We start from the raw sequence: 18,624 nt of genomic DNA on the forward strand, positions 1-18,624 counted from the left end.
GCCTATGAGTGATATTCATGTTCCTGAACTGAAGAAAAATGTTGAAGATGCAAGTGTAGACAACCGTATTATTCAGGCATGGAGATCTGATTTTGATACTTCTAATAAGCAAGCTATTCCTTTGTCAAAATTAGAGGCTTGAATGAAGGCTTTGGTTGATGGAGGGGAAGAATTTAAGAGGTATTTTGTGGTTCATGCTATGTCTAGCTTTTTAGCTCCTACTACTAATAGGACTGATTCATTGAAGTTGCTAAAGGCTGTTGAAGAAGTTGATGAAATCAAAACTTTTTATTGGTGTTCTTATGTTTTGAAGAAGGTAAAGAAGGCTGTTGATAACTATAACATTGATTTAACTGCTCAGAATGCTAGTGGATGTTTGGTGGTTTTGCAAATTCTGTATTTTCATCGTCTAAATTATAAATGAGTAAAGGAGAGTTGTAGCACTCCTTTGATTCAGCATTGGGCAAATGCTAAGATTAAGAGTCAAATTAATTTAGAGATTAAAGCTGGTGCTTTTGGACAAGGACAATTGGAAACTACTACGTATCCTGTGTCACAGCATGCTATTAGCCAATTTGTTGTTGAGCAACCTCTTATTTTGGGATCTGGTCAGGGTGGTTTAAAAGTTGGTGGAGCTTCTTCAAGTGGTACAATTTGCCGCTTTGTTCAATTTGAGCTTCCAAAAGGTGTGATGATTGATGATGAAATATAAGAAATTTCAACAGACGTAAGTGTTTATATATATGTGTGTATATATATGTGTGTGTGTGTATATATATATATATATATATATATATATATATATAGTGACACGTGGCCCAGTTATAGGTTGACACGTGTCACTATGGGAAGATGCCATGTATCCAGCTCAAGAGCACTCAAAGGTTCAGGCCAATCTCGTAGCGACACGTGGCCCAGTTAGAGGGTGCGTGACACGTGTCGTCACGGGAAGATGCCACGTGTTTAGGGCATGTGTTCTCCTTAAATCAGCACGCAAAAGAGGCCTGACAACGTCAGGGCCCAAATCTCGAGAGATATCATTGAAACCCGCAAAGCGGCGCCCCCAAAGTAATACGTGGCATTCACTGATTGCGCAGCTAATCACCTCACGCAATTCTAGGGTACAAACCCTAGAATGGGGCACGAGTCCCACCCCTATAAATACCCCAATCATTTATGATGGGAGAGGTGGATTGAGACATTACAACAAAAAGAGCATTTAATAGCTCCAACTTCTCTCTACTTTCTTTCTCTAGCCTTTTCCGTTTCCGATCACTAACTTGATCGTCGGAGGCGAATATTCCGACAACCGGAATATTCGTTGTTTTGTAGGTCGGACCGTCTCGTTGCCAGGAGAGCGTGACCAGTATCCAAGGAAATCCAAAACACCTGAAACATTTGGCGCCGTCTGTGGGGATACTCGTACGTTATGGCGATAGACGGTCAGACACCTAATCCAGGCGAGGACGGACATGTAGAGGATATAATCCCTACAATCAATACCAGCGATCCGCTGATAGCCACATTTCAAGAAGCTGATGACCCTCCTGTTACCGCAGCCTCTCTTAAGGCCACGCTTAACAAACTCAGGAAGGAGATTGAGAGCAATGGAGCCTCTACCTCTAGGCAGCCGCCCAAGAGAGAGGAACAGAGGGCTCCAAAGAAGACGCACAGCAAAGTAGTCCATACAACGGACACTGGAAACACTCCCTTTCGAAGGCCGACTGGAAGGTCCCCAAGGGTACCACGGACAAATTTCTCTGATTTGTTGGCGAAAACACAGTCGGCTGGGGAGAGGGGTAGGCAGCCTCGAAGAGAGGAGCCTGAGCCGTCTAGACGGTGGAAGGACATAAGGGATTACCTTCGGCATAAGCAGCGGGAACGTGTCGCCTACTCGGACACGGCCTCAACCCCAACTATGCCGGATGATTTTTCATATCATTCTCTCTCCCAACATACCAACACGGCCATATTCAACAGAAGTCAGGCGGTCCGCACCCCAACTCCTATTCCAGTTGTCCATACTCCAACTCCTATTCCAGCCCAAGCACTTCAATATCAACCTCCTCAGGGGTTCAATGGCTTGATGCAGCCGAATTCCCAAGTCTTCGGACAATATGGGCCTTACGGACAGGCTCCCTACCTGGCTGGACCGTCCGTGCAGCCACAACCCATCGATTGGCAGATTCGCCTACTGACTCTGGAGATAAGCCACCTCCGTTTTCACAAGATGTTTTAACTGCCCCTCAGCCGCCAAAGGTGAAAAGTGTACTTGTGGGAGCCTATGATGGTATGGGAAACCCAGAAGAACACATCACCTCGTACAGGAACCTGATGTACCTGCAAAGTGTAGATGATGCTACTTGGTGCAAATGCTTTCCGGCCACTTTGAAAGGTGTGGCGCAGGATTGGTTTAACAGTCTGTCGGCCGGATGTATTAATTGTTTTACTACCCTTAGTCTGCTGTTTGTGGGAAATTTTTCATACAACATACCGCCTCGAAAGACTAGCCTTAATTTGGCGACAGTCGTCCAAGGGAAGAATGAGAGCCTACGCTCGTACGTCCAGCGATTTAACCAAGAAAAAGCCCAACTTCATAATCTGCCGGATGAAATGGCTTACTCTGAATTTCTTCGGGGATTAAGGCACAATGGTTTTAAATTTGACCTGGTAAGGAAAAAGATTCGGACATACGCAGGTGTTTTGCGGGAAGCCGAAGCCTATATTGAAGCGGCGGAATTTTGTTCGCTCACAAAATCAGAAGCGCCGGCCAAGGGGGATGAGAAGAAACTTTCTCAGCAAGACTCGGCCGACCAAAAGAAAGAAGGAAAAAAGAGAAAGGAGGTCTGGGTGGCTGATGCCCAGCCATAGAAGTCCAAGAAGGTCAAGACGTACGAGCCTTAGTTTGAATTCAACAAGGACTGTTATTCTATCTTGATGGAAATCAAGGATAAGTTTGAGTTTGAAAAGCCACAGCCGCTGAGAGGCCCGGCTCAGTACAAAAACAAGAACAAGTACTGTCATTACACAAACGATTGCATCAACTTGAAGAGATTGCTGGACAAGCTAGACGAGAAGGGCATGTTGAATTCTTATGTGATGAAATCCAAATTCACTTACACACGGACAAACAACACGTTCGAGCAAAGACAGAAGAATGATAAGAATAAAGACAAGGAAGATGATGGGAATAACACTGACTCAGGCTTTGTGGCCGTAATATCAGGGGGATTTGCCTCAGGCGGCCCAACTATGAAGGGGATCAAGCAGGACGCCCGGAACTTGGGAAAGGTGATGCAAATGGACTCAGTAAAGGTCGAACCCTTCCCCGAAGTAATCATCAGTGAGGCCGATCGGGGGGAGGTCAAAGCTCTGCACAATGATCCCATGGTATTCATTATGAAGATAGCCAATTTGAAGGTCGGACGAATATTGATTGACACGGGTAGCGCGGCTGACATCATCAGCCTGGCCGCCTTGAAGAATCTAATCTTCCCAAAGGATGCTCTCCAAGACATCACTCACCCGTTGGTCGGATTTGGGGGGAATGTTATCCACCCGGTGGGGCAAATAGATTTACCCGTCCGCTTTGGGCAAAAAGGGGAAGGAAGAGATATGGTTGTCCGCTTCCTAGTTGTGAAAGAGCTGACTGGATATAATGTCATACTCGACCGTCTTACACTGATTGCAGACAAAGCAGTCATCGTACCTCACCTAATGCTGCTAAAGTTCGAGAGGAAGGACGAAAAAATAGGGACAATCCAAGGGAGTCAGAAGATGGCAAAGGAATGTAATCTATTGGCCATTAAGCCTACAACGCGCGGACCAAAGGCGTCCGAGCCAAAAGAAGAAGGAACCCCACTCCTAGCACACCAGGTCGGCCAGATGCGTAAGGCGGCCAAGATAGAACAAGCACAATAGCTAATGACTGTCGGTCGGCCAGAAGAGTTACGACCCCAGCCGGCCGGCAGTCACCAAGATATAACGCTTGACCCCGATCAACCAGGTCGGACGGTTAGTGTGGGCACTATAGCCTAGGGTGTGCTTGGGGATGAGTTAATTCAATTGCTGAGAAAGTTCAAGGATGTATTCGCATTTGATGTTAGTGAGAGGCCAGGAATAAGCCCTGACCTGGTCGTGCACAAGCTGGCTGTAAATCCAGCCATTAAACCTGTCCGCCAGAAGAAAAGGAATCATGGAGAAGAGAGGAATCAGGCGGCCGCAGCTGAAGTAAAAAAGCTGCTGAACGCCGGTTTCATTCGGCAATGTTATTACCCAGACTGGGTAGCCAATGTGGTTCTCGTGAAGAAGCCGAATGGAACTTGGAGAATGTGTGTGGATTACACCGACCTGAACAAGGCATGCCCTAAGGATAGCTTTCCCTTGCCCAAAATCGACCGCCTAGTTGATTCAACGGCCGGGCATGTCCTGATGAGTTTTATGGACGCATACTCCGGATTCCATCAAATTCCATTATGGGAAGAAGATCAAGAGAAAACAGCGTTCGTAACTGAGCAGGGGTTGTACTGTTACAAAGTTATGCCATTCGACCTTAAGAATGCCCCAGCTACCTTTCAACGACTTGTTGATACAGTCTTCAGAGATCAGCTCGGCCGGAATATGGAGGCGTACATTGATGACATGATTGTCAAGTCAAAAGAGCCGGCCGACCATCTGAAGGATCTGCGAGAAACTTTTAACGAACTCAGGCGGCATAAAATGACGTTAAATCCAAAGAAATGTGTCTTTGGTGTTGAGTCCGGTAAATTTCTCGGATTTTAAATTGACCAGCGTGGAATTGAGGCCAACCCTGAAAAGATTCAAGCCGTCCTGGACATGAAGTCACCAAGGACGATTAAAGAAGTACAAAGATTGACCAGCTGTTTAGCAGCACTTGGTAGATTTCTGTCAAGATCAGGGGATAAGTGCCGTTATTTCTTTCAAACCATCAAAAAGAAAGCCATGTTTGAATGGACAGAAGAGGCCGAGGAAGCATTCGTATAGCTAAAATGCCACCTTCATACATTGCCTCGGCTCGTCAGTCCACTCAAGAGTGAGAAGTTATTTATCTATCTCGCCATCTCTGAACACTCTCTAAGTGTCGTCCTGCTTGCTGAACGGGACGGCCACCAGATTCCAGTCTACTTTATCAGCCATGTACTTCACAACGCTGAGCTGAGGTATCCCCCTATTGAAAAATTTGGCTTGGCATTGTACATGGCATCAAAAAAGCTGCGACCATACTTTTTGACACATTAAATTGTGGTTTACACGGACCAACCCCTGAAGAAGCCATTTACAACTCTAGAGGCAAGTGGCCGTATGCTCAAGTGGGCCTTGGAAATGAGAGGCTTTGACATTACGTTTGAGCCAAGAAAAGCAATCAAGGGGAAAGCCTTTGCTGATTTCTTAGCTGAGATGACTCGGACGGATCTACAACCGGCCGGTGACCAGGTCTGGAAGGTGTTCGTGGATGGTAGTGCAACAGCTACCGGGTGTGGTGCAGGTGTCATATGTCAGTCTCTTGAGGGAGATAAGTTTGAATACGCTCTGAGATTTCAGTTTCAAGCCTCCAATAATGAGGCCGAGTATGAAGCCCTCCTGGCCGGCCTTAGAATGTGTAAGGCGGCAAGAGCAACAAAAATTGATGTAAGCTCAGACTCCCTACTTGTCGTCGGCCAGGTGAATGGAGACTTCGAGGCAAGGGAGCCGGCTATGATGAAATACCTGAAAATTGTAAAAGAGGAGGCCAAGGGCCTAGATCATTTTACTTTACAACAAGTTCCCGTTCGTCCAATAATCAGGCGGACGCCCTCTCTAAATTAGCATCCTCAGCATCATGTGTTACCCCCAGGTCGGTATTTTGGGAGGTAAAGGAAAGAAGGAGTATTGATGCCGAGCCGGTACATATCATTGATAGAAGCTCCACTTGGATGGACGGGATCATATCTTATCTAAAGGATGGATTACTCCCAGCCGATCCTAAAGAGAGCTGGCTGATGAAAAAGAGAGCGGCCTGGTTCGAAATGAAGTAGGGGAAGTTGTTTAAAAAGGCATTTGTGAAGCCGTACCTGAAATGTATCACTCATGAGAAAGGGCATGATGTCCTGGACGATCTTCACCAGGGGCAGTGCGGCTCTCATATTAGAGGATGAGCCTTGGCTGAAAAGGCTGGCCATCTAGGCTACTACTGGCCGAGCTTAAAGTCGGACGCCATGAAAATGGTAAATAAATGTGACAAGTGCTAGAGATTTGCAACCTTGATCCACCGCCCCGCCAATAGTCTGTCGGCCATCAGTAGTCCGCTCCCCTTTGCCAAATGGGGGATGGATATTTTAGGACCGTACAAAACAACATCTTGTCAAAGGCGCTATGTGTTTGTAGCAGTAGACTACTTCACAAAGTGGGTGGAGGCCGAGGCTGTACGGGGCATCAAGTGGACGGATGTTTCAGCCTTCATATGGAAGAGTATCATTACACGCTGTGGCGTACCTCAGTCTATGGTGTTCGACAATGGACCCCAGTTTGAAACGCCTCAACTCAAAGAATGGTTGGAGGACCAGGGCATAGCTCATTGCTTTGCTTCAGTCGGTCGACCATAAGCCAATGGCCAAGTAGAGGCATACAACAAGTTGATCTCCAATGGAATTAAGCGCAAGCTTGAAAGGGCAGGCGGCTTATGGGCTGATGAGTTGGTTAATGTGTTATGGTCCATACGAACCACGACCAAGAGCTCCACAAGAGAAACTCCATCTTCTTGGTCTATGGCGCCGAGGTTGTCCTCCCAATTGAGATGTATGAGCCCACCCTTAGGGTGATGCTATATGATGAAGCGGCTAATTGGGAAGCCATGAAGACCGCCCTAGACTTCCTTCCTGAAGCTAGGGGCAACGCGGCGCTTAGACACGAAATCTATCGCCTAAGGATGACAAGGGCATACAATCGCCGAGTGTCAAAGCGACCGCTAAAATTGGGAGATCTGGGTCCTAAGGAAGATGAAGGCTGTGGGACGAGCAAATGAAGATGGAAAGCTGACCCCAAACTGGGAAGGGCCGTATCGAATCAGGGAAGAAGTCCGAGATGAGACTTACCGTCTCGAAGCCATGAACGGCCGACCAATTCCGCGTACATGGAATACTGACAATTTGAAGAAATATTATGTTTAGTACTTAGCCAAAAGCTGTATATACAGCTAGGTCTGTTGACCGAGCAATGTAAGCCGTACGACCACAACAATGTAATTTTGACAAATTAATGAAAAGTCAAACATTGTTATATTATTTTCCATCCTATTTATGCTTGTTTGCACGGTCATAGTCTACACAGAAATGCCACGCCGCGTAAAATTTGTGATTAGGTTGCTTGCAACACAGCAACCTGGTCGCAGAAAAAAAATAAAAAAAAAATAAAAAAAATAAACGAGCGACTTGACCTTAAGTCGTATGTATACGTTCGTCCCTCACCGAGGCGGACGGGAAAGGTAAGGTACCCTATGAAACCCCTCTAATGGGGTAAGGGCATACCTAGGTATTCCAGCCCAGCCCAAAGCTTAGAAATTTTAAGTTGAGATCATACTTGAAATTTTTTGAGTGCGTCCGAACGATAGTTTCAACGGACAAACTCGCATAAAGCCAATCGGACGACCAAATAATGTGTTGATTCGGGGTACCACCTAGTCCAAGGGCAATCATTACTATGATTTGATTGACTTGCTAGTAGTCATACCCCCCAAGCTATAAATTCTACCAAGTCAATCAAACCACTTGAAATATGGACTAGACGAATGCCGAATAAAGGGGCATACCCCCCCAATTGTACGAGGATACAAAAACGTAAAAAAAAAATTTGCAAATTATGAAGCATAATAGAAAAATTAGATTAATAAAAACACCGCTCAAAGGGCGGCAAAGTATCTTACATAAAACCGCTCGAAAAGGCGGCAGATAAAGAAAATAGAAATTAACTAAACAAGGCAGAAAGAGCTGAAATCAAGGGGCGGATGGGGTAGAAGCTGGACTCTGGCCTAGGCCGGGCTCTTGATCGGCGGCAAGGGACGCGTCCTTAGTAGGCGTCTCCTTTCTCTCCGCTTCACCGTCTTTGCTGGACGCCACTTCTTCGTTTTCCTCCTCTTCTGAGGTAGTTGGCATGACGTCCAGCTCAGGAGAAGGCTGCCCGACCTTCTTAGCCTCTTCTCTGAGGCAAACAAAGTTGAGGCGTTTGGTGAAGCGTTCTTGATAAAAGGTCGTCTCCCCCTCGTCCACCATTAGCTCAAAAGCCTCAAAGAAGTGGCTCTTCAGCCTATCCTCAGCAATCTGCTCAATGCGGACGACCTCATCCGCTCTAGGGGCCCGAGGTGTTTGCTGCTGTAGAGTTAAGTCCTCAACGGACTTCTTTAAACTTTCCACCTCGGTCTTGAGAACGTCCGCCTCGTCCAAGGCCTCCTTCAAGTGTTTTTGGGCTAAGGCCACATCACTTCTAAGCTTTTCGGAGGCCTCGAATCCTTCTTTCCAGCGCTGGCCGTCCAGGAGGGCCTGATCCCTCTCCTATCTCATGGCGTCTCTGGCCACGGACTCTTGCTCCAGGGCTTGGCCCAGCTTCACCAAATCTTCAGCTTGCCGCGCCGCTTTGGGTTTCGAAGTATCGGCGCTGGACGGCCGTTTCCCCAGTAATGGTATCCTGGGTCTTCTGTATCTGGGCCCAGGCATGCTTCAGCCTTTCATTCTCCTTGTCCTTCCATTCAAGGAAGGCATTCAATCGCAGGAAGAGCTGCGTACAGGGAAAACGTGTTAGCAAAATAAGAATGAAAAATTGACCAAGTATGACAGTTGAAAAAGAAGTTACCTCAGCACTGCAGTTGATCATTGGGCCAAGGAAGCCCTCATGGATCCCTCGCAGCTTGTCTCGCTGCTCAGCGGGGACTGCCCTGGCCATGGCCTCCCTTATGGCCTTCCTGTCCGCGCCCGTAAGGGATTGGGTTTGGCAGCTTCATATGCAGCTCCTTTGCAATGTCTGTGCAAGGGCGCAAAAATAAAGGTTTATTTCAGGTTCAATCGGACTTATAAAGAGCAAAGTAAAAGATTCAAAGTTACTCGGACTGACCGTCAGAAAAGCTTGGAGGGGTAGGAAGATTGAAGGTGAATGACGGGGGCGGCGCAGGATCGTCACATTCCTCCCCCGTCTGGCCAGGCTGATCGCCGGCCGACTGAGAGGCTTCAAGCCAATCAGATTCGTGGACTCTTTGTACGGGCGGAGTCACTTCTGGCCCGGTCTGTTTTGCCGGGGTCGACTTACCCCTATCGTCCGATTTCTCGGACTTGTCATGAACCGGCATGGCGGCAGGATCCATGGACTTGGAGGCCCCGCTATCACTCAGCCGGGGTTGTTCTCCTTTGGATTGCTTAGAGACAGCCTGCGACGTGGTCTTGACCGCAGTGGTGGAAGTGGTCTTGGATGCGACCGTCTTCCTTTGCTTGGACGCCCTACCGTCCTTGTCCGTCTTGGAGGTAGGGGACGACTGCTTCCGTTTGGACCTAGGGGTCGGAGTTGACAACTGAAGAGGTAAAAGTTGGCTAAAAGAGAACAAGATAATACAATTGATTGGCCGTGTTTAGTTAGGAAGAAGATCTTTTCCGTAATGCCTACACGGACGCAGGAATACGTCCGTGGGAACCCAGAAGGGAGGACCTTCCAAGCATCCCAACACGGACGAAAAGGAGAAATGGAGGTGGATATACTTACTTCTTTAGATTGCTCGTACAGCTTCCGACGAGCCTTGTAGTGGGCCAAGTCAATCTACGACATATTCACATCCCCTTTCTGCTCTGAGTCCAGCATCTTGTACGCCTCAGCTGTAAAAGAAAGGGAAGAAGTGTTAAAAAACCCTTCAATTTAATATAACCTATGTATGTGCAAAAATATATGTCCATGCGTCCACCTTGGGGCAAGTTGTTGTACAGGCCATAGGCGGACATGAACGTGGGATCTCATAGCGAACTAGATAAGGGGACCCAGTTGCTTGGAACGCACTCAGTTTTGCCGTTCCTCTTCACCCTCTTGACTTTGAAGTATTCAAGCTGGTGCTCTTGGCTGGGGTGGACGGGTGGCATTGAACCGATTCATCCGCAGGTTGAATTCATCATCTTTGGTCTTGATGTGGTAGAATCGGTGCTTCCAGTCACGCCATTTGGAGACGCGGTCAACCACCATCATGTAGTCCCTACTGGTACTCAGAATAAGCCAGCCGTCTGTTTCGGCGTCCAACTTGGTCAGTGAGTGCATCTCACAGAAAACTGCAAATTCCGGCTTGAAGCTTTTGTAGATGCACGTCACCAAGTACCAAGAAATGTTTAACCAGCTGTTCGGCATCAGCTGGAAAAGAGCAATGTCGTATTCGTCCAGGGTGGTACGGACGAAGGGGTGGAGAGGAAAGCGCAGTCCGACGTCTAGAGCCGCCCTGTAAACGCTAAAAGACCTTTGGCGCAGCCTCTCTTCCTCCCAAGCGGCCATAGCATGTGACTTCCTTGGGGGTTGAATTTCAAATCCCTCCCTAAGGTGGAGGAATGCCTTGTACTCCTCAAAATTGTCATTTAGGTAGTCCAAGGCCGTGCTACCCACCGTACAGGCGTACGGGTCCTTAAAGTTATCGGCGTTGGCGACGTCTTCCTCGACCGCCGCCTCGCTCTGGGCTGCTTTCTCGACCTCTCCCTCCTCTTGTTGAGGAGCACTCCCAAACTCAGAAGACAACACTCTGTCCAGATCGGCTGCCTCCGCTGAGCTGCGGCTCCTAGAGCTACGGCCGCCCCTTGGAGAGGTAATGTCTTCATTAATTAGGGGCCTTTTGCCTTTGTCTTTGGCATCGGCCGCCTGACTCCCAGTAGGAGGCGCTCTGCGAGGGAGCAGGTCGGACGGTTCATTAATTGAAACCCCAGTCCTTGGCCTGTCCGACCTGCCATATCGGAGATAGAGTTCTGAGGGAGTGGGGACGGACGGATCATCGTCCGCCCGAGAAGAGGAAGGAGGTCCTTCACAGAGTAGCAACTTGGCCCCATCCATGACCGAGCTGGCATATTGGGGGAACATTAACCCCGGATTTCGCCCGGACGATCCCCCCGCAGCAGAAGTGCCCTGAGTTCTTTGGCACTCCTAAAAAGAAGAAGTTACTTCCACGGCCAAGCAGTGAGTGCCCGTGGAAGCGGTCGTAGGAGTAGAAGAAGGGGTCTCTAAATTAGTATTGTTAGGGTCATAAGGAGGCCTAGGGTTCACCAGACTACCGTCTGGATTTCTGGCCGCATGACGATAGTACGTCTGCATCGTCCTTGCCATGTTCGACTGCAGGGATAGAGAAGAATGGGTGGAAGTGAGTTGGTACGCACTAGAAATAGACCCACTCCATGAAGGAGACAACTCGTCTCCGTCCACTCTAGACTCCTCAGTCCCAGGCGAACGGCCGACCTCATGAGGAGAAACGGACGAAGCCGAGTGTTGAGCCAGATTTTAAAATGAAGAATAAAGAAATAAAAATGCAAGAAAAAGAAAACAGGCGGCCTATCTCTGTACGTGTAGAAAACTTGAAAGCCTTGAAGGTTGACCGGAAAACTCAAGGAATGTGCCCGGAAAACTCAAAGGCACGGCGGAGCTCTTGAAGATTAAAAGGAAAAGGCACTTTCTCTCTCTAAAAGCTCTGACTTCTCTCTAGAAAATGAAAGTTCCAAAGTGTGAAAATGAGGCCACAACCTTTGTATATATAGACAAAATTTATGGGGGTAGGATGGTAACTTCAACTTTCCCGCCTAAAGAAGTTGAACAGTTATAATTCGAAATTTTAACCTAGAATTTGAAGGGTTAAGGGACAATGCCGTTAGAATAGGCGGAAAAGAAGACGACCTAATAAACGGCACGTCCAAAAAATAAGCTGACGGAGCTAAAGCTCCCTCCGCAATGGCAAGACGGCCGCTATTCCAAAAGCGAGACGGCCTACCGTTGTCCGCGCCATTCGTAAAGATAGGCGTTCGCTCTAAATTTTCAGGCGGACATAAATCTGTCAAAACCCTAATACACTCGTACGCCCCAAGGCTATTTGAAGTCAGAGGAGTCGGCTTGTAAGCGTATGAGCTACCCCCCCTGAGGGGCAAATGTTGAGGGTAAAAATACCCCGTATACCCCGTAGTGACACGTGGCCCAGTTATAGGGTGACACGTGTCACTATGGGAAGATGCCACGTATCCAGCTCAAGAGCACTCAAAGGTTCAGGCCAATCTCGTAGCGACACGTGGCCCAGTTAGAGGGTGACACGTGTTGTCACGGGAAGATGCCACGTGTGTTAGGGCATGTGTTCCCCTTAAATCAGCATGCAAAAGAGGCCTAATAACGTCAGGGCCCAAATCCCGAGAGATATCTTTGAAAGCCGCAAAGCGGCGCCCCCAAAGTAATACGTGGCATTCACTGATTGCGCAGCCAATCACCTCACGCAATTCTAGGGTACAAACCCTAGAATGGGGCACGAGTCCCACCCCTATAAATACCCCAATCATTTATGATGGGAGGGGTGGATTGAGACATTACAACAAAAAGAGCATTTAATAGCTCCAACTTCTCTCTACTTTCTCTCTCTAGCCTTTTCCGTTTCCAATCACTAACTTGATCGTCGGAGGCGAATATTCCGGTTGTCGGAATATTCATTGTTTTTCAGGTCGGACCGCCTCGTTGCCAGGAGAGCGTGACCAGTATCCTAGGATATCCAAAAAACACCCGAAACATATATATATATATATATATATATATATATATATATATATATATATATATATATATATATATATATATATATATATATATAAAGTGTTTTTTTATATGTTTAGTAGTTACCCTTTTAAGTTTATAAAAGTTACCCTTTATGTGCACTAAAATCACCTTAAATGTTCAGTTTCGGTTACTTTTTTTTTTTTTTTTATTATTTTTCTTTGTTTAATTTTTTCTTTATTTCTATGTTTGTAGGCTACCTATGAGTCATTTCTTTTTCTTAAAAGAAACATGGATGTTCTATCAAGTGTTCAGGCATATGGTTTTAAAACCTTGAGTGATTTGGTTTCCAATGTTCTTTCTAAAAGAACTGTTTCATTATCTTCTGAGGATCCTATTGCAATTTCTCAAACTCAACAGTTACTCTCTTATCCTCATTACCATAAGCTTGTAGATGGTATAATTGAGGAGTGTATTAAGATGAAGTCTGCACATGAGTTGTTTCGTGAAGTGTATGGTTGTAAACAACGAAAAAAGGATGATGTTCCTGAAGTTAATGATGATGTTGGTGGAGTTAATGAAAATTTTCCCGTTCCCAAAGTTAATGATGATGTTGGTGGAGTTAATGAAATGTTCCTGGACCTAATGAAGTTGTCCCCGGGCATATTATCTGATTCAATAAATCATTTTGCTCACTGGACTGTGGGCCAGTAGGTCAGAAAGTGCTTTTTGTTACTCTCTTTTTTTAGGGGTAATGCTCGGATTTTCAACATTTGCCTCAGTTACATTTGGAAGTTCTTGATTAGTGTTTGCTGAAGGATGAATCACTGCATAGGAAGTTAAGTGTCATTTTCTATGATTATTATTGTTTTCCCTTTTTTTTTCTTTTTATTTTTTTTAATGTTGATCTTATTTTTTTTTATCGTTGTAGTGAGAAACTTGTGACTATTGGAATGAATTTTCTAGTTCCAAGAGAAGATATGGTGTCCCTTGCTGCCCCACTTAGGATTTGATTGTGCATTATTGATTGCTTTGCTCTGTATTTGAATGAGAGAGCATGTTTTGAGTCTTCTGGTCCTCGAAGATTTTATTTAGGTATGAGACAAAGTGTAAGTAACTTGATATTTTTATATTTTAAACACATTGACTTTATATTTGTATATAAACAAGATCTTATACTTAAATAGTTTGCATTATTGTATGTTTGTGAAAACATTAGGCAAGGTGACATTTCTAGCGTTCTTAAGAATTTGACCGATCTATGGGAAGGGTGGGTCAGCTCACTAGTAGAAAATACTAAATGACAAATGATTCAAACCCCCTAATGGGAAGCGGTTTTGAACCGCATGCGCTTAGGGGGGTTGCCATTAGCCATTTAAATGGCAAGCGGTTCAGAACTGCTTGCCATTTATAGTGAAAGGGCAGCGGTTTTGGCGCCAAACCGTTGCCCATTATGGCTATAAAAAATATATATTTTTTTTCACTTAAATTACACAGAAACACCAAACAAATGTATAAATATCGATATTTTTATTAATAAATTGTTATAATATTACATTTTTATCCAAAAATAAATGAACTAATACTACAATTAATAAGGAATAATAATATGTCTTTCCCTTAGTCATATCAGCAACACATTGACAACTTAAATCCAGTAAACACTTGATTTCCATGTAATTGCATCCTGCATATACACATATAACTAATTTAATTTAGTTGTACTTTATAAATCAATCATAAAAATGTATAAAAAAATTAAACGACCACCACTACGCTACCCCCACCCACAATCAGATCTAACCACCCCCACCCAAACCAGACCCCATCCCCACCCATCCTAACCCACAATCAAAACCCACCATCCCCACCCATCTTAACCATGAATACCCACATTGGCCCACCATCACAACCCTAAAACCACTGACGACCACCCAAATTCACCACCTAAAAGCCTAAAAATAAAATAAATATATATATATATAAAATCAAAAATAAAAGAAAAGAAAAATTTAGATCTAGACACCAACCACAACCATTAGATTAACGAGAACAACTGACCATTTTTTTTTAAAAAAAAATACAGCAAATTCAAAACCAAAATTAAAAGGAAAAAAATTAAAAGAAAATAAAAGAAAGAAAAAAGGGAACATACCTTGAATTCCACCAAAACCCCAAAATTAGCTTGAATGTGGGTTTTAAGGTCAAATTCGACCATGAAAACTTTAGATCCAAAGTTTTCAGGGTTGAATTTGACATGAATAGCCTATAATTTAGGGTTGATGGTACTTGCTCGGTGAGTCGGTGATGCTCGATGTGCGATGTACTCGCTGTGGTTGTTGTAGACGGTGGTTGTGTGTGGACTGTGGTTGTTGTGGGCGGTGGTTGTTGAGAGGGGAGAGGAGAGAGAAATGAAAGGGAGGAAGAAAGGGCAGGGGAGTTGCGTGAGAAAAATTGAGAACTGAAAACGAAGAAAGGAAAGATGCGTAGGAGGGGAGAGGAGAAATGCATGAGACTAAGAAGGAGGAGAGGAGGGAGAAAGGTGAAAGTGGAGAGGAGAGAGAAAGGGAAGGTGAAAGTGGAGAGGAGAGAGAAAAGGAAGGTGAGAGTGGAGAGGAGGATATAGAAAGAGGGCGTGAGAAATCTGAGAAAATGGAGTGGTGGGAGGCGTCTAAGTATAAAGGTAAAGGCCCAATATTATTTTTAGGGTTTTTTTAACTAAATGGCAAGCGGTTTAACATCAATCTGCTTCCAATTACAATATTTGGAAGCGGTTCAACCCCAAACCACTTGCCATATGATATATGATGTTTTTTTTGGTGGGTTTTTCGAAGCGGATTTAATAATGGATGCTGAAGTGGTATGCTTCATGCTAAACTAATATAATACCATTAAAAGAGTTATGTCTGTGAAATGCTCTATCTAAATCACTTTTAATTTTTCTGTTTCAGATCTATATTCCTATTCTTATTTAAAATCACTATGTTGTGTTTGTTCTTGATCATTCAGCAGAGTTGATGTATTATTTTGACAATATTATTTGGAGTGATTCTAGTCTCTACTACTTTAGAAATTTGTCTTCTCAAGTGGTACGTTTGTGGCGGAAAGGGTAACTTTTTATAGTTAAAAAGGTCTCTTTTTGCATTTAAAAGGGTTACTTTTTTACTTTACAGTTTAACTCCCCATTTTTCTTTGTATTCAATTTATTTTAAACTTTTATATTTTTTTATCAGTGTGATCAATTGGGTGCTTTTCTTGGCAAAAGAAATCATCCAAAGAGTTCTCAGATACCTTCGTATCGGTTTGAAATTGTTGAGTTGGAATGGAGAAAGGATAAGATTGATAAGTTGGACTATGGGGTTGTAGACACCCATTTGTGTCTCCCCAAAACCAAACCCAGTGATGAGTACCTTTCGCATCGAATCATAATCGAATGAAGCGAAAGTGTGGAAAGTCTAGTGTTGCGGTTAGTTTTTATTTCTTTTCTTTCTCTTTGTTTTTGAAAACCTATTTTTATAAAACAGCCAATCCAGTTTGGTTTGGTCCATGTCAAGGGACCAATAATAGTGTAGTTGGATCGGGTTCGAAAAGAGGTTTCCAACGATATATTATAATCCCAATTCCGATGTATAATGAAGAAGTTATGACCAAATTACTAAACTGAGCCTGGTTTTATATTTATGGGTGGTCCAATGATCTAGAGGAGGCCTAATATTGATTTATCATTCCTAATGCAATTAGAATTGATTATAGTCTTCTAGATTCTTCTAAAAGGTTCTTTTCATTCCTAATTTAATTAGCATTGATAAATTGACTTTGGTTGACTATTTTGAGTTTTAATCAGAATAAAAGAAGTGTTTTTAAGAAAAATATGATTTTGCCCTTCTGTACGGCTAAATTTATCAAATTAAGAAAACGCGTGGAAACTATTTTCTCGCGTCTGACCAGCGCCTGGCGTCTGGCGCCAATTCGTTTTATTCTCTTCGAAACTCTGATTTGTTTTTTTATCCATCCGGCTGATTTTCTCTATAAATAGCCTCCTAAAACCTCCGTTTTCAATCATCAATTTTCATCAAAAATCAGTTCATCTCATCAACTCTCTAATTTTCTAATATTATTTTCAAGATTCTCTTGATTACTCTCTCTCTCTCTTTTCTAAAATAGCTTTTGCATACAAAATTCCGCATTCACAAGATCTAGAAAAACCTAGCCAAGTTCGAAGTTGCCTTCGCCCTAGACGTGAAAGGTTTTAATTTATGAGGGTTTGGTCCCAAATCTCTCTTTCAATTATTTAATTTAATTGTTTGTTTTATTATTTTCCCTGTAGTTACTAACGTGTGTATTTTGTTATTAGAAAGAGGTACGAGACATCCAAGTAAGTGTTTTAATTGATTTATTGATATTATGATATAGAAATCATGTCTAGGTTGTTATTATGGTTCCTAGTATCATGTTAGGATGCTTGATGTTTTTAATGACAACAATGAATTGCTAGTATCATGTTTAGGGAAAAGGTTATAATATCAAATATGCTTATTATGATTCATGTGACGCCTTTTATTGTCTTTCCTAATAGTGTCATGTTAAGGCTATATATTTGATCTTTGTTGTTTAGTGACATGCTAGGATTTGTTATTAATCTTGTTAGTATCATGACTAGGATCTTGCTATTATTATTATTATACTTTAACATGATGATGATTATGTTTATGATTCATGATTATTATTATTGTTATTTTTATGATGATCGTTATTATGTTGCTTGATTATATTTAGTGTTATTGCTTGATCACGCCTTTTATGCATGTTTAAAGGAAATTTGTACTTGTAATCACGCTTAATAAGATAATTAATAATCTTGTTTAGGGTTAATATGATTATAATTCAAGTGATCACCAATAATAGTTTTTTTTGTGCATTAAATTCAACCAACATAGATTAAACTGGTTTAGGGTTAATCCTATTGATTACATGTTAGTCCAAAAGCGCATATGAATACGATCATAATAAAGTAGAGGCCTATTATTAGGGCAGGTTCAATCTCTTTTAGATTGGATTTATACCTTCATCCCCGAACTACTAGTCATGGTTCCAGACCTATTGGAGTAAACGATCTCCGTGATCGTTAAGGGGTGTAACCTTCACCTCGTGAACGGTTTACAAGTTCCTAAAACTTGTTGGCGACTCTTTTGCTCTATCTTCTTTCTCTTTGGACGCCACCGTACGTTAGTGTATGATCACAGTGGGGTTCAAGGTAGGGATAATGCTTGAAATATTCCCTACAGTTTTTGGCGACTCCACTGGGGAGGATTTCTATTTTAATTCCTAAAATTTATTTCGGCAATTATTTAGAATGAGTGGATGAGACTCGAAAAGTTCTAAGTATTTCATGTGCGTAATTTTGATTAACATTATTGTCATATGCAGAAAAAAAAGATCTCATTGGAAAGACCATCCGTAATGAGTTAAAAACATAGGATTTTTTACACGTAGGAAATTTGAGAAATATGTTTCACAACTAGGATCGAAATAATGCTGCGCGAAACTGGAAAATTTTATCGAGCATAGAAAGCTGCTGAGGCATGTAGGAACTAGCGTCAGAAAATAGAGTCTGTCGCCGCAAATTTGACTCTGGCGCCAGGCGACACTCCTGTCGCCAGGCGCCAAAGCCAAATCGCGGCGCCAGTCTTTGTTTGCTGGCGCCAAGTTCTTCCAATACCGAGCCAGAAATATGCGTTCTAATTTTGACCAATTTTTAGCACTGTTTGCTCGATCCTACTTCCTGATTGAGTTTTTCTCACTATTCTGAAACCCATATGTGTTCTACATATGTACATAACCCTCTGGGAATTCATGCTCCATCTACCTGATTGAACGCTCTATGCA

This window comes from Chenopodium album, chromosome 1 (genome assembly GCF_948465745.1).
Source record: "Chenopodium album chromosome 1, dcCheAlbu1.1, whole genome shotgun sequence".
NCBI classification, from domain to species: domain Eukaryota; kingdom Viridiplantae; phylum Streptophyta; class Magnoliopsida; order Caryophyllales; family Amaranthaceae; genus Chenopodium; species Chenopodium album.